This window comes from Ictidomys tridecemlineatus, chromosome 10, assembly GCF_052094955.1.
Source record: "Ictidomys tridecemlineatus isolate mIctTri1 chromosome 10, mIctTri1.hap1, whole genome shotgun sequence".
NCBI classification, from domain to species: Eukaryota; Metazoa; Chordata; class Mammalia; order Rodentia; family Sciuridae; genus Ictidomys; species Ictidomys tridecemlineatus.
In genome coordinates, this window is record NC_135486.1 from 3,976,597 (window position 1) to 3,991,577 (window position 14,981).

General features: G+C 51.3%; 2 long non-coding RNA genes across 2 annotated transcripts in view; both read right to left on the minus strand.

Moving 5' to 3' along the window:
• The window catches only part of LOC120887449 (uncharacterized), a 259,915-nt gene that overhangs the window by 64,831 nt on the left and 180,103 nt on the right, over window positions 1-14,981 (minus strand). The gene's annotated exons all lie outside the window — the stretch shown is intronic.
• Window positions 269-2,697, minus strand: LOC144367099 (uncharacterized). The gene is made up of 2 exons (XR_013426333.1): window positions 1,111-2,697; window positions 269-525 (listed from the first exon to the last, which is right to left on the minus strand). It is a non-coding gene; the product is annotated as an uncharacterized LOC144367099 (long non-coding RNA).

Below are 14,981 nucleotides of genomic sequence, written 5' to 3' on the forward strand. Positions count from 1 at the left end.
TCCTTGTTATTGGTTAAACTGTTAAAAATGAGTGAACACCTCCATTAGACCCAGGCACCCACATGAGCGTGTGACTCCTCCACAGCCACCCCGCACCCAGCAGAGAGCGGCCCTGCTCCAGACTTCAAAAGGATTTCACATCTTTAAACAAAGTTGGCTGAGGATCTTTTCACAATAAAAGTTGGCACGTTTTTATTACAAGAAAGTTGGAAAAACAGAGTGTTCACCAAAGCAGAGCAGAGCAATGAACACACTCACAATTCCCAAAGAGAGCTGATATTTTGTTTATTTCCTTCCACCTTTTTTTCCTTGGCAGAAGCTTTATTTGTTTGCTTATTCGTTAACCTAATTGTTAACACTGAGTGGCTTTTACACTGCAGAGAAGGGAATGGTTTGATGGGATTTCACCTCAACTAGGTGGCTGGAAGGTCATTGGACAACACTGATTGATTTTCCATTACGCGTCCGGCGGGCGCAGTGCTGAGTGCGGTCGGAACAGCAAACACTGTGGGCACAGCCTCTGCCCTTGAGGTGGCCACGGGAACAGGAAGGCCCGGAAATAAAAGGGCTGTCAAAACTTTGGGCTCTCTCAGTGAGAGCTCCCTTCTGATGCTCCCTCCGTCTCCCGGGCAGCGCCTCTGTGCTCTGGCGGTCAGCATTTCTGGGTGAAGCAGGCTGGAGGTGTGGGACTGCCCTCTCCTCTCCAGCCTGGACCAGCTCTGACTTCTGAAGCTGCCCGGGGCTCCCCCTGCTACCTCCTCCCACCTCAGTGGCAGCCCAAAGAACAGCAGGTGGCCCTGCAAAGCCCCCAGCTCCCAGGCTGCTTCCTCCCTGCCACAGGGGTGAGGAGACCAGGCCCAGGGCCTAACACGCCACATGTTGTCCTTTTTCTTAGAGGAGAGAGCCGTCCCTCCTCCTTCCCCACCAAGGAGCCAGGCACCACCAGCAGGGGCAGCCGCAGGGAGGCGGGCTCAGCCACGCAGCTCCTGCCGCAGGAGGTGCAGCACCACACACTCACTGCGGGTCCTCAGCCCTCCCTGCCACCAGGAGAGCCGCACCCACAGCCCGCCAGGCCTCTGGAAGGCCCCTTTCTGAGGCGAGGCCACCCACCTCACACAACCCTCGTCATGCTCTCCGCTGGGTGACGAGCTTGGCCACAGTCCCCTGCAGGCGGGGGTGCCATTGCGCACATTGTCCCGGTTAATGGATAACGGAGCCATCAGGGGGGCAGGAGCAGGCAGCCTGGTGGGGCCACCACAGCAGGGCCACAGAGGGGTCAGGGCAGCCGGAGGCCAAGAGTCCTGGAGCGTTTCTAGGAAAATGTGACAAGAGTGAGCTTTCCTTATTTCCCACGGTACACACCCTGATAAGCCAAGGTTGTTCTCCCAGCGACTGGTAACGCCATGAACTTTAGAATCTACCCAGGCGATCACATGTCTCTGATGTCCGTACCGAATGCCTCTGAGGCTGGGAAATTCCTCTGACTGGTTAAACATTACAGAACACACACCTGTTGGAATGAGCAGCCGTAAACCGTACAGCCACACACGGGAGAAAACCGTGGACTTTGACACAGTACCAGAGTTGGGAGTCTCTTAGTGTGACTTGGAGCAAGCCTGCTTCTCCAGATTTTAATGATTCAACATGGTGATTTGTGACACTTTCCCGTATAAAATACTCCCCAGCTCCTCTTTCTACCAGAAATACGTGTATAATCTCTTTCATTCAACTGTGGTTCCTGTAGGACTGTGACTTGGATTCCCCACAGAGGGTCATGGTACCATGGTACTAACCGGGCAGCTACAGAGCAGAGGCCGTGGCAGGCACCCCACAAGGGCTCTAAGGAGGCTCAGAGGACACGGCGATTCACAAAGATGAAGCTCTGTGTGCCTGGAAGGTGTGCTCACTGTTTACGTAAAGTGTAATGGGGAGCACATTTCAGATTAAGGGCAGGGAAACCAGATCCGGTCAGCAAGGATCAAGTTTGGGGGTGCAGGGGAAGGGAGGCCAAGGGATTTCAAATCCTTACTTCAGTCACTTTTCACTATTATGAATATACTGATTTTTTTAATATTAATTTGTCTCAGTATTTTTTTTTAATTAGAAAAATAAGTGCACACAAATGCCAGGTAGCCCCTGTGTTTACCTGGGCAGCCCAGGTCTCGTCACATGTCCACTGAAACCCAAGCTTCTCCACAGTATTTATTCCATTTTCTTGAGAATAGTGATCATAGCACCCTGCTCTCTGTTCCTCTCTGCATTGCACTCTGAGCTCTGGGAGGTGTTCATTAGGTGCTCTATTGTCCTATGATCTCCATGTCGTCAGTGTAATTGTTATTAACTATTTAATGACTGGAAAAACCCAGGCACAGAGATTTAATAACTCTCCAAGATTCCCTTTGCTGTGGGTGAGATCGTGGGAGCACTGAAGACCTATGGAATGACCTCAGATCCATTTGTGTCCCTCTGTCCTTGGCAGACACCAGGGTCCCAGAGAAGCTGTCACCCAGAGACCCATGGCTTCCCACATCCTACTGTGGCCACTTGAGACCAGGTCAGAGTTCCCACGTGTGGCTGGGAGAACAGGGACGACCTGCTGGCTGGAACCGGGCCCTGCACTCCGTGAGTGGGGGCCGGGGAACACTCGGTCAGCCTTTCCAAAAGCCAGCGTCCTTCCCCCCAGCGGAGGGCCACCTGGGCTCCAGCATGCTGAGGACCCCTGTCGGTGGAGCCTCTGGAACCCCGGAGACAGTTCGTCACGTCAGAGGCCACCTTGGGCTTCTGAGGGCACTGGCCCTGCCACGGCACCGTGTGCCACAGCTCCCTGGGGAGAAGCCCTGGGAGGGAAAGAGAAGGGAGGAGGTCGCCGCTGAGCCCCTGGACCTCATCCAGCCCCAGCGCTCCTGAATCCCTTCCTTTCCCTCCTGGGCCAGGCCCTCCTCCTGCCATTCGCCCCTCCCGTGGCAGCCCCCCAGTCCGCAGGACATCAACCTGGGACTTGCTCTTCTGAGTCCTTTGCCTGAACCCCACAGAACCACCAGGTGTCCCCAAGGCCTCTCTCCCCATCGCTGGAAAGGCAGCACAAACGTTCAGCTTCCTGCAAAGCTTGGTGAATTCACAGTACCCAGGAACGGGGCTGGAAGCCGCCAGTGCCCTCACTGAGCTGAGGAGCGGGAACACAGGCCCCGCTGTCTGACGGGGCCAGGGCCGGAGCGGGCTGCGCGTGGACTCTCCCGGGTCAACCAAACCCGCGTCCTGCAAACGGCCCTCTTGCCTCACCCGCAAAGAGATGTCCTAATTCTGATCTTATTAATTTACAAGGTTTCTCAAATATTTGTCTTCATTCTAGTCTGCAGATGGGAGATTTCGTTTCTTCCCATCAGATCCTCACTCCACGGCTGTGCACACTCTGGCCTGGGGTCTCCTGCACCAGGACAGGTAGAAGCCGTAGCGGGTGCCTCTGCAGTGTTTCCCGCGTCAGGGGGAAGATCTGGTGGCTCTAAGTGCTCTGGAGGTTGCACACATCTGCTGGGTTCTCCTACTCAAGTTAAGACACTTGCCTTGTTTAATTTGATAAATTGTTGTTATAAAACACAGAGGGTTGGAATTTTTATCAAATGCCTCCTCTGCGTCCCTTGAGTTGCTTGGCTGATTTTCCTCCTTGAGTTGTTACTGTGGTCAGTTACTTTACTGATTTTCTGGAGTAAGCCTTCCTTGATCATGGTGGACTTTAAAAATAATAAGTGACCAGGTGAAGTTTCCTAATAGCTTGTGAAATTTTTATTTGTGTTTATAAATAAAAACTTGTTTGTTTACAAAAATTTGTTCATGTGTCAAAGTCAGGATAGCTTTATGAATTTGATGGGTAAACTTAAAAATGTCTACTAAATTAGCTTCACTAATATTAATATTAAAATATTTACATCTTCTTCAGCTTTTATTTGTTTGATCTATCAGTTTCTGATAGTGGTTAACAAATCTCCCATCATGGATTTTGTCGTTTGTAGAATGTGGCAATTGTTATATGTTCCTGATGAATTATTCTTTTAATCTTTAAAAAGAACTCTTTTACAACTATTGATATTGTGCCTTAAAATCTAGATTTATTGAATATTAATATTGTAATATGAGCTTGCTTTCTTTCTACTATATAGTTTAAAAATAGTTTTCCTTTAAAATCTTCTGTGTTCTTGCTTCTGAGGTATATAAGTAATGAATACTTCTCACTTAATTTGAAATTTTCTGCATTTTAACAGCGAGTTTCATCACTTTCTATTTACGATTAATTATATATCTGAACTTATTCCTCTCTTTGTGTGTTTTCTATCTCCCATGTTATTTATCACGTTCTTTGTTCATTTTCTATGCAGTTTTCTTTTTATTTCTACTCTTCAGCATAGATACAGACTGAAGTCCAATTTTAATCAATATCCCTTATTTGCCAAGTGGAAGAAACTGATGCTTCAAATTCAAACCCCTCATCTTTATGTACCATCATTCATCCACCGTGTTTTTAACTCCTCACAATGGGCCCTTTGGTTGTTTACAAAATCCACAAGGTTTGGGTTCACCAGGGGTTGGCCAGTTTCTTGACTTATTGCTCTCTGTAGCTCTAACCTTCTTTCTGGAATAATCTTTCTTTGGAGCTCACCTTTTTTGGTGGTTTCTGCAGTAAAATTTTACTATGATCAGTAAAATTGTCTTCCTTTCTGTGAAATGACCTTATGCTGCTGTACCTTTCCGTGACGGCTGGGCTGGACACTGGGCATTATTCCGTCTCATTCTGTCTTCTGTTGTTTCTGAAGTAGGTTTGGAGGCTCGGCCAGTTTTCCTTGTAAGGAAACCGTCGTTTTCTCCTGGTAACAAGAAATTTTCTGTGTCCTTGTCTTTGTGGTCCCGCGACGTCCCTGTGAAATTCGTCCTCCTTGGGGTTGCTGACACAATTGTAATGGGAGGATTCACGTCTTCCTTCAGTTCTGGAAACTACAAACCCGTGTCTTTAGAACACTGTCTCCTCCCCTTCCAGGTGCACACTCAACTGCTCACTCTCAGGGCCGCCTCCCTCAGCCCCTCGGGATTCCCCATCTCCACCCTCTTCCCTGCGGAGATGCTTTGCTCAGATCCGTCTTCCATTCCAGGTACCTTACTGTTTAATTTACACTGAGATTTCATCTAACTGTATTTTCCTTTTTCTTTTTTTCTGCATTTCTCTTTTTACACGACTTTGCTTTTGTCTTCTGATTTCTATCCCTTCTTTTGTGTTCTAAAGCGAACACCTTTTAAATACATCTCCTTTCTCAGGTGACCATTTTTCTTTTTGTGTGAGTCTTCCTGAGGATTGGCTTGTGTTCCTGTAACTGCATAAGTCCCTCCTTCCTGGAGGTGGGGGTCCTGCTGGGCTGATCTGTGAACCTGCCAAGCATTTTCCTATGTGCCTCTGCAGGGCCTCCGGGTTCTGCGCCACAGCGGGATGTCGTGGGCTGATTTCTAAATCTGGGGTTCCTGAACCCTGTGGGCCAGGTAGGTATATTTCCTGAGGTCAGAGTGGAGTTCTGATCCTTTTTGCATAGACAGGCTCTCCTTCAAGAATCCTAGCAGTCAGTAGGAGCCTCCAATAGAGCTGCTTGGGATGACTCAAATGACGGCAGACCTCAGGGACTGTGCACTGTGAGCAGGAAAACCCGACCCCCTCCCCCACAGAACTGTCTTCCAACACCTGATGTCCCATGAGTCACTTCTCCTTTAGACTTTGGGGTTCTCTTTATTTCTGCCACCTGTGGATTTTCTCTTCTTCTGAGGTGAGTCATATACTTAACTTTGTCCACATTTCACGCTTGGAGCTTGAGGAAGTTCCTTTCACTGGCTCTCCTTGACCTTCACACAGGACGTGGGCAGTGCTGCACTTAATACCTGGCCTCCAGGTCTCTCCATATGCACAGAAATGTCTCCTCAAGCTGCTCTAGCCCCTGAGTTGACGGGTAGTCCGAAGTTTCCCATTGGCAAAGTGACAGACTTCCTGTCCCTGGAGCATAATTGATCTGTCTTATACCATTTTTTTTCCTTAACTTGGAGAAATCTCAACTTTTTGGATGTTTCTACAGAATTATTTGTAAGTCAGAGAGACTTTGGTGAGTATGCCATCAATACCCCCTTCTAATTGTACAAGCCTGAAAAACTCACGTAAGTCTCAGAGCCTCAGTTTCTTCAAATTTTAAATTAGAATAAAAGTCTCTTCTTCGGGGCTGGGGTTGGAGCTCAGTGGTAGAGCACTTGCCTCCTGTACAAGGCCCTGTGTTGCTTCCTAGCGCTTGGAAAAAAACCTTTGTACAGCTTTTGTAAAATGGATATGTTTTCTATATAGGACCATGTTCTACTTTATTCAACTTGAATGATTATTTATTGAGCATAACACATGGCAAAGCACTGTATTTATGATACCATTTATATTTCTTATATTCAGGACCAGCTGTTGATTCTAAGGCACATAATTAGTTTTAGCAAGTAAAAATAGATGGCACCAAGTTTTTAAGTGTCTGTATGTCCCATGCGATATTTTGAACATGCTATTGTAAAAGCACCATTCACTGTTTATCTGAATCTCCAGTTCCCCTGGGTCTCCTACCTTCTATCTGGAAAACCTGAACTGGATCCACCTGTTCCAGTTTGAACAGGGCTATTTGTGAAAGACCTCCACATGTGTGTTCCATTTTTCCAGCATCTCCCTTTAAACTAGACGGCTAGGCTCGATTATCTTTTCATAGAGAATCTCAAGGTATCAGGGAATTTTTTAATCAAATGGTCCAACCCTACAGTTGAAGTCTTAACATCATTTTTATTTGATCCATCCTTCCTTTGGATTGAATGAGCCATGTTTGCAATGAGATGGACAGAGCACAGAATCCGAGACGTGGTTGAAGCCAGCTGAGTTGAAAGGCAGGTGACTGCGCCCCCCACCCCACCCCACCCCCGGCCCGTGGGAAGGTAGGAAGTGAGTCCTTCAGAGAAGGTGTCTCCTGGCCTGTGTTTCCCTGCGCTCCGGCACCTCTAAGGTCACTCTCATCCACAGCTGTGCCACTCACAGGGCCCTGGACACGCCACTTCCTCTCCCTCGGGTCTATTTCCCGTCAGAAAGTCTACAGATCCTCATTCCCAGTCCCTCTTGGGGGCGGTCACAGGTGAAGGAGTGGCAGGGAAGTGGGACAGCACTGTTCCACCATTGAAGGTTGTGAGGCCCATAACTAAGCAACGAAGGCTCCCCAAACAGAGGCCACACTGGGACACGCGCCACTGGACAAGGGGAAGAGCGCTGTGCCTCCCCGAGGGGGCTCTGCCAGTCTGTCCATCCCCAGCTCCCAGGGCAGCTCTCCAGTGTGCCCTGCTCCTTGAACCTGGGAAGTGCCTCCTCCTTAAAGCCCGGGGCCAGAGGGTGCTGTTGCCTTCAGAAGAACCAGGAAAACGGGCGTCTCCTGCAGCTCTTTCCAGGGCTAGAGCACTGTAGCCACGGCCCCCCAGGAGCTGCTTCTGGCACCAAGAACGGTCAGATCCCTAGAAAGTGCCAGTGAAATGAGAGACACGGGGTCACGGCTGCAGCCACTAGGGGATGGGTCAAAATAACAGGCGTTGGGCCCTGAACATGGCCCAGGGGAGGGACCAGGGTCCTGAGGAAGAGCAGCAGAAGTGGAGAAGGGGGAGAAAAGGAAAGAGAGAGAAGAGGAAAGGAAGGAGGGAGGAGGGAGGGAGGGAGGAAGGAGGGAGAGGGAGGGGGAGGGGGGAGGAGGGAGGGAGGGGGAGGCAGGGAGGAGGGATGGAGGGAGGGGGAGGGAGGGAGGGGAAAGAGAGAGAAAGAGGGAGGGAGGAAGGTGTTCTCTATAAATCACCTGTTTCAGAGACTAAATGGGCTTGCACAGACTTCTCTTGCTGTGTGGCAGGTCCTTCTCTGACAGCCTGTGGACCAAAGCTGTGCCTCTGGCATTTCTGTCCCCATGTGCAGTGGCCCCCCTCGCTGCATTCTCTGCTCTGGAGTTTAAAGTGAATCTCAATAAAATCCAGAGTCCTTGCATAGTGAGGTGACTCACGCTGACGGCTTCCAGCTCCTCCGCAGTTTCCACCCCCAGAGGCAGCGTGTGCAGTGGGAAGAGGGGCAAACTGCATCGTCACCATGTGCCTCCAAGTCCCCCAGGCAGAGCGCCTGTCTGTACCCGAGTCCCTGCTGCCGCATCCTCCTCTGCACCCCGAACCTCCCTTCATCCCCCTCCACACTCTCCGTCTTCCAAGAGAGAAGGGAGTGTGTCTGTCCCTCTGGTCACTGTGTCTCTCACGCCCTCCATGAAGCCCGACACAGGGTATGTAGTGACCACACGGAGCAGTCAGTGGTGTCGTCCATCCAGGGATGACAGGTACCATCAGTCCTCACTCTTCCTGGTGGTTGTGCCTCCGCAGTCACAGTGAGAGCCTTCCTCGGGGCCCAAGAGGGACACAGGGCGAGGCTCCTCGGAGCCTCCGGTTGCACATTTTACCAACTGGCCAATACACAGCTTGTTTTATGTGACTTTCTGTTTAAAGACACCTAATTCTATATGGACTTTTGCTCAGTAATATCAAACTCGGGCTGGGGATGTGGCTCAGTGGTTAAGTGCCCCAGGTTCAATCCCTAGTACGAAAAATGATAATAATAACAAAAAACAAACAAAACCCATCAAACTCACTGCCACTCTGGGTATGGCTCAAATAATGTCCTTCCCTTTTCAACTCTGGGTGTCCCATCAAGTGCCAGCTTCTCGTGATGTTTCTGCTCTTCCTCAGGAATCCTCCCCTCTACTCACTCATTAAACTCCTCCATTTCCTTCCAGGACCAATCAAATTCCAAGTCTTCTCGTCTTCTCAGACTCGCAGAGAAAGAAACAGCTCTTCTCATGCATAAAAGATGGGCTGTCATTGCAGACTCGTACGAAAGTCACGGAGACGTGTATCATTCGCTCCGAGCAGCTTACCAAGTCTCGGGGTCAAAAACCATGTATCTCCACCTCTGAATGGTGGCCCTGGCATTGACGGGGACATAACAGTGCTCTCAAGAGCGGCTGTTGCAAATGTCCTCAGGACTGCATCTGAGGGTTACCCAGAGGCTGGTCTCCTCACCACAGCTGAGGTGCCAGGAAGCCCGACTTCGCCCCACCTCCACCCAAGGGCATTCCGCTCTCAAGACAGGAAGGGAACTGTTGACCTGCTGTGGAAACCAGGCCCTGCTCTGTGAAGCAGGAAACCAAATGTCAGGTTCTTTCTTGTTGGACAGTCCTGCTAAAGCAGGTCTCCCAGCTGTGCCGGACCATTTCACCACGGAGGACAGCTGCTCAGGGCTCCATGCTGACCACTCGGGATCCCTGTTCTCAAGCTCCTGGGGTCTCTCTGGATGGTGAGGTCAGCCTTGGAAGCAGGTTGGCACTACCTCCAGGGCGCTCTTGCCTGTGGGACTCAAGGGGACTCTTCCTACAAGGCCTGGGCTGGAGCCCCCGGGAGAGCTAAGAGACCTGATGGAGCCGCGACGGCCACCTCTTGTCCAGTCCACTCTGCTTCGACCTCCCGGGAGTATTGGAGCTGTTCATGTCCTTGGCCTGTTTCCTCCACCTCACAAGGGGCAGAGGTAAAGCTGGAGAAGGGGGGAGGCGATTGAGAGCAATGAAAGGATCCGTGAGCTGGTTACATCACACATGGACGCCTGGGGTTGACCAGAAATTACCTCCCACACCCTCCAGGAGGAATGCAAATAACTGATAAGAGTCTCAGATAAAGTGATGGCACCCTGAGGTGTGGCTTGTGGAATTAGTCACCGCTTCCCACCTGGTGGGTCAACTAAGCTGGAGTGTAAAAAGAGATGGCAGCCCACCATCATGCGGCAGGGGAAAGACAGACACCCTCTGTGGAGTAAGCGATAGGAGGTCTTCTGGAATTCCCCAGCCCAGCCGGGCCTGGTGACACACACCTGTAACCCCAGTGAGGCTGGAGGCTGCAGCAGGAGGATCACAAGTTGGAGGACAGCAACTTAGCAAAACCCTGTCTCAAAAATATATTTTAAAAAAAGGGGCCTGGACAGGTAGCCCAGTGGACAAGCACCCCTGGACTCAATGCCCAGTACCAAGAAGAGAAGACTCCTCAGCCCACTGTCCTGGGCTCTGCTTCCCAGGGTCCCATGCATCCACCAAGACATAATAATGGACAAGTCCGTCTTCATTTCAAGGAACTGAATTCTCAGGAACCATATTCCCAGAATACCAAGAATCAGAGCTGAGAAGGCCTTGATCATCCTACAGTTTAGTTGAAAACCGAACCTTTGTAAATGCAAAAGTAGACTCTCAGAGGAGGCGAGATGAGCTTCCCAAAGGCACTGGCCAAGGCTACTGAAGCTCGTGTAACCACATCCAGCCTCACCCTGTCCAGCGGGCCCAGGCCCAGGCTGGGTGCGGCTGGGTGCCCTGCTCTCACCTCCGCTGCGCCTGCTCTCCTCGTCTTCTGACGACTGCGTGGCTCAGAATCCCGGCCAGTGAGGTTCTAGGTTCAACTACAGCAGGGAAGCGAGCGCTAGACCCGGGAAGCAGAGGGTCACCAAGGTGGAGAGCCCTGAGCTGCGGTGGGCAGTGCCAGCACTCTGCAGACATCAGCAGTGGGTGCTGTGTCCAGCCTCCCCCAGTGTCCGGCTGTGAATCACACCACCGGGTGTTGCAGCAGCTAAGATGGGGACGGTTCCCACTCCCAGAACACCTCGCTGGCTTCCAGTCAGCCCAGACTATTTCCTGTTCTGTCTCCTCCTGCTGGAAACACCCGCGATGACCTCTGAGGCCTGCTCTCCCCTCATGCCACCTCTGTCTGCAGGGCTGTCTCTCATTGGTCAGTTACACATGTGGCTTTCAAAGGCTGTGAACAGCAGCATGCAGAACGTGCTCCAGGGGACAGTGAATCACACCAGCAGCTCCTGCCAAAGACACCCTCCTCCCCAAAAGAGCCAGGGCTGCTTTGACAGGGTCCAGATCCTGCTACTAAGGAATGTGACATGATGTGGGGAAGACACAGCTGGCCGTGATGCAGAGACGGCGACACCAGGGTGCCGACATGTGGACGGGGAGTTGCAAGATGCTGCGTGTCCCACGGATCCTGGTGACAGTCTGGAAAACCTGCAGACCCTCTTCCAGAATATTGTTTTTAAATGCATAAAATACAATGGAGCCTGTTTCAGAGGAAGGAGGTTATATTTAAATACATTTCTCAAAACACTAAAAATAACTTTTTGAGTATGTAGAAACCATGTATTATCTCCAGAAGCAAGAACATTGCACTATACGGCATATCTAACAACTATTGTGACTTCAAAGCAGTGATGAGCAAGCACGGAATTTTGGTGTCATTTCAAGAATTTAATGCGGCAGGATTCATAGATAAAGTCTCTATTAGACTTTTGACTTGCTACCTATGTTGGTGAGGAAAGGGAATGCTAAACCTCGATTAGAAGTTAGCAGAAATAACGGTGTTATTTTTTTTCTATCTACGTTCATGGACCAAACCCAAGAATTTCTTATCTAGATGTGTGGGCGATCCTTCCTTACACTCCAATGTGCTTGAACGGAATCTGGAGGCTGAAATAAGATCTAGAACCTCAGATACCAAAACAGGGACACGTTTGCCTTCCACAGTCTCCAGTGTGTACGCCGCACTCTTGGGGGGGAAAGAAGACTCATGGTAAATGCAATTCCTACAATTTCCTTCAAGTATGGAGAGGTCGAAACATTGAGTAAAAAGCCATTTTTCAATGCTTCATCATCTGAGGCACCTTGGACATGGGAGGGATGGCACCCGTTTATTGAAAAGCTACACGGGGGGGACTTTAACTGCATTTTCCCTTCTCAAGGAGGGGACAAGTGCAGAAACGAGCGGCGTCCTGATTGACTGCAGCACTTACTGTTGACATCTTCCAAAGAAAGTCGGGGTGGAGGGGCATCATAAGATTATGCCGTATTCCCCTTTGAAGAGGGATTTCCACACTTGACGCAAACATTAATCCCGACCCCCTCCCAACCTGGAAAAGTGTGAGGACAGCTTGGAAACCCTTAAAAGTAAAGGAGAAAATCCAATTTCACTCAGATGGTCTGAATAATACGCTAAAAATCTCAGCCCCTTTGAACAACAGAAAATTGCTTGAATATTTAAGCAAGCATTTGTTCTTGGGAAACAAAATGTTCCGCTCTAGTGGTTGCCACAGCAACTGCCTGGGCTAAAAATACAGAATCCGCCATAAGAAGAAGTATGCACCAAGCAAGAAAAGGAAGAGAAAATAGGAACTCTCTCAAAGGAAGATCAGTGGCAGGAATCAGCCTGCACAGGGCTCAGGTGGAAGCCTGCGTCTCCTCCCACCTCAATGCATCCGAGCTCTCTCCACCTCCCTACAAGGCTCCCTCCCCAGGTCAGGTCAGCAGCACAGACTGGCTCCCACCACCTGATCACCAAGGCTAAGCCTCTGCTCCTTGCCCCACCTCCACTTGGGCCTGGCCTCCCATTTCTCCTGGAGAGACTGAGGGGCGGTTGGCCCTCCCGCCCCACCTCCGCTGTCTCACAGGGACCCAGCAGCCCCTAAGCTTTGGCCTGTGTTATCCCCTCACACGGAAACAGATGCCTCCGCCAACTCAGCCCCTCAGCTGTGCCTGGCTTGCCCCCGTGGCTGCCCCCGTGGTTTGCCCCCGTGGCTGCCCCCGTGGCTTGTCCCCGTGGCTTGCCCCCGTGGCTTGCCCCCGTGGCTTGCCCCGGTGGCTGCGCTGGCTCTCAGGGCTCCATCTGAAGTGCACTTTCAGAAACAGCTGGGACGTCGTTTGTGTGTTTCCATTTCTTAGGGCTAGATTCTGGGCTCCTGGAAACCAGGATCCTGCCCCAGACTTCCACTTTACCCCTGTGGTGCCAGCTCCCCGAGTCTCCCCGACTGTGGGAGGAGAGGGAAGGCTGCACTGTGGGGCGGCACCTGCCCAGGTCAGGGTGCAGGGATGTGCTTGCTACACGATTTCTTGATTGAATACAGTCCTAGGAATAATCCAACACGACTTCCTCTACAGAAGCCAATCGCAGAAACCCCTCAAACCTTCCTGTCCCCACCCCAGGGCTAAGGTATAGCAGAGTGGAAAGAGAGCTGACTCAATCAGACTGTCATCTTCCAGATACACTGGGCTTTTAGGCCAGGATTCTTCACTGCAGTAGAAAGACCAAAGATTTGGAACCAGAAGAGCAAGTCTCAGCCCCAGCCCCACCCGTGCTCCCACAGGAGTGGCTGAAAGCTGGATCTCTGCTTCCTCATTTGGACAAAAGGGTTACAGTGCTGCTGTCCTCCTCATGGGCTGCTCTGAGGATCGACCTGGACCAGGCGTTAATGTGCTTGGAAAATACAGCCTGTTGGGCAGATCGCAGGTATCGCCAGGAGTTCACGTCCTCAATAAATAAATAAAAGCCCCAATGCACTCCTCCTGGTCTCCCAAACCTGTCTGTTCCGTGTCTCTTGGGCACATTAGTGTCCACATCCTCTCAGCTCCCCTAAGTTAGCAGGCTGATTTGCATGACTGATTTGTTCAGGCTTTGATCCCAGTGGTCACAGTGGCTTCCTTCAGCTCCACACCTAGCCCTGCAGTGAGTCGGGTGCAGGATGGAGGCTGCTGTCCCTGCACAGCAGCTGCCACACCCACAGACCCTCTCAGTCTCCCTCAGACGGACCACCCACCCTGCCTTCTGGGTGGAGGAAAGTCCTCCTCCAGGGAGGCCCTGGCTGGAGCTGAGAGGAGACAGGACTATGGCCCAGGGCCGCCCCACCTTGCTGCTGACGCCAAGCTGGGGTTCCCTGTCGGCAGGATGAGGCTGCCTCCGGAGGCTGCCCAGGACAGTGCCAGTGGGTAGCTGGATGTGCCATGCATGTGTGCCCTGTCCTGCTGGGCACCAAGGAGGGGCTCTGAGGTGGCCCTGAGGCAGCCGCCCTGGGGGGAGGAAGGTAGGTGCCCTGGGAGTCGGCCCCCGGGCACATGGTATTCCCACTGCTCCTCGGCCTGCTGGGGGGGGGGGAGGCCACAGTGGACGAGTACATCAAGACTCTGTCCCTGTTCTCCTTTCAGAAAAGGGGGACCACCGGCCTCGGGCTTGGCGCCTTCCTGTGCCTGTAGCAATGCATCATTACGTTCAGTCACAGGCTGAAAGAATCCACTCACCCACCCACGCAGGTGGCCCAAAATAGGCCGGTTTCTGTCTCCAAGAGTCTAATTCACACCTCCATCTTGAGGAGAATTTGAATTACATTTCTTTATTTTAAGTTATCTAACCCATTCCAATCTCATACTGCCTCAGGAATACTGGTGGAGTCAGAAATAAGCCTGCTAAATCCAGGCGTGGTAAAAATGGCACTTTCTCATTTATTCTGTTAACCCTTTGATAAGCATTTACAGAGGGCCACCGTGTTACAGAAACAGCCTTCTCCTGGGATAGCACAGCCATCGGTGCTCAGTCTGGGGGACAGTGGCAGGGGTGGCGAGAGCTGGAGAGGTGGCTGAGGACGTCCGCCCTCTGTGTAGTGTGGGCAAGCCTTTGAGCCCCGCAGTCCCGCGGCTTGGGTGTGAGACTCAGCGTTGCCCTTTCCTAGCTTTGTAGCTTTGAACAAATTGTGTGGCCTCCCTGAGCCTCAATACCCTCAGCTGCAAAATGGGGTGGTTACAGCCCCTACCTCACAGGGTCACCACCAAGGTAAAAGGGCCTATCAGGGGTCACGTACTTGGCTTAGCGCCTTGGACACAGGAAGGACTCAGCAAATACCGAGAAAGAGATATTCAGTGGGGCCTGTTTATTCTGATGCTCTCTAACGTGTTCCCAGACACTTGTTTGCAATGTGGCAGACAGTGGATGAAGCACCAGACGTTAAAATGTGAGTAACCTCCAGTTCCCGCTCCCGGCGAGCTTCGCACTTAGTGCCATCAGGG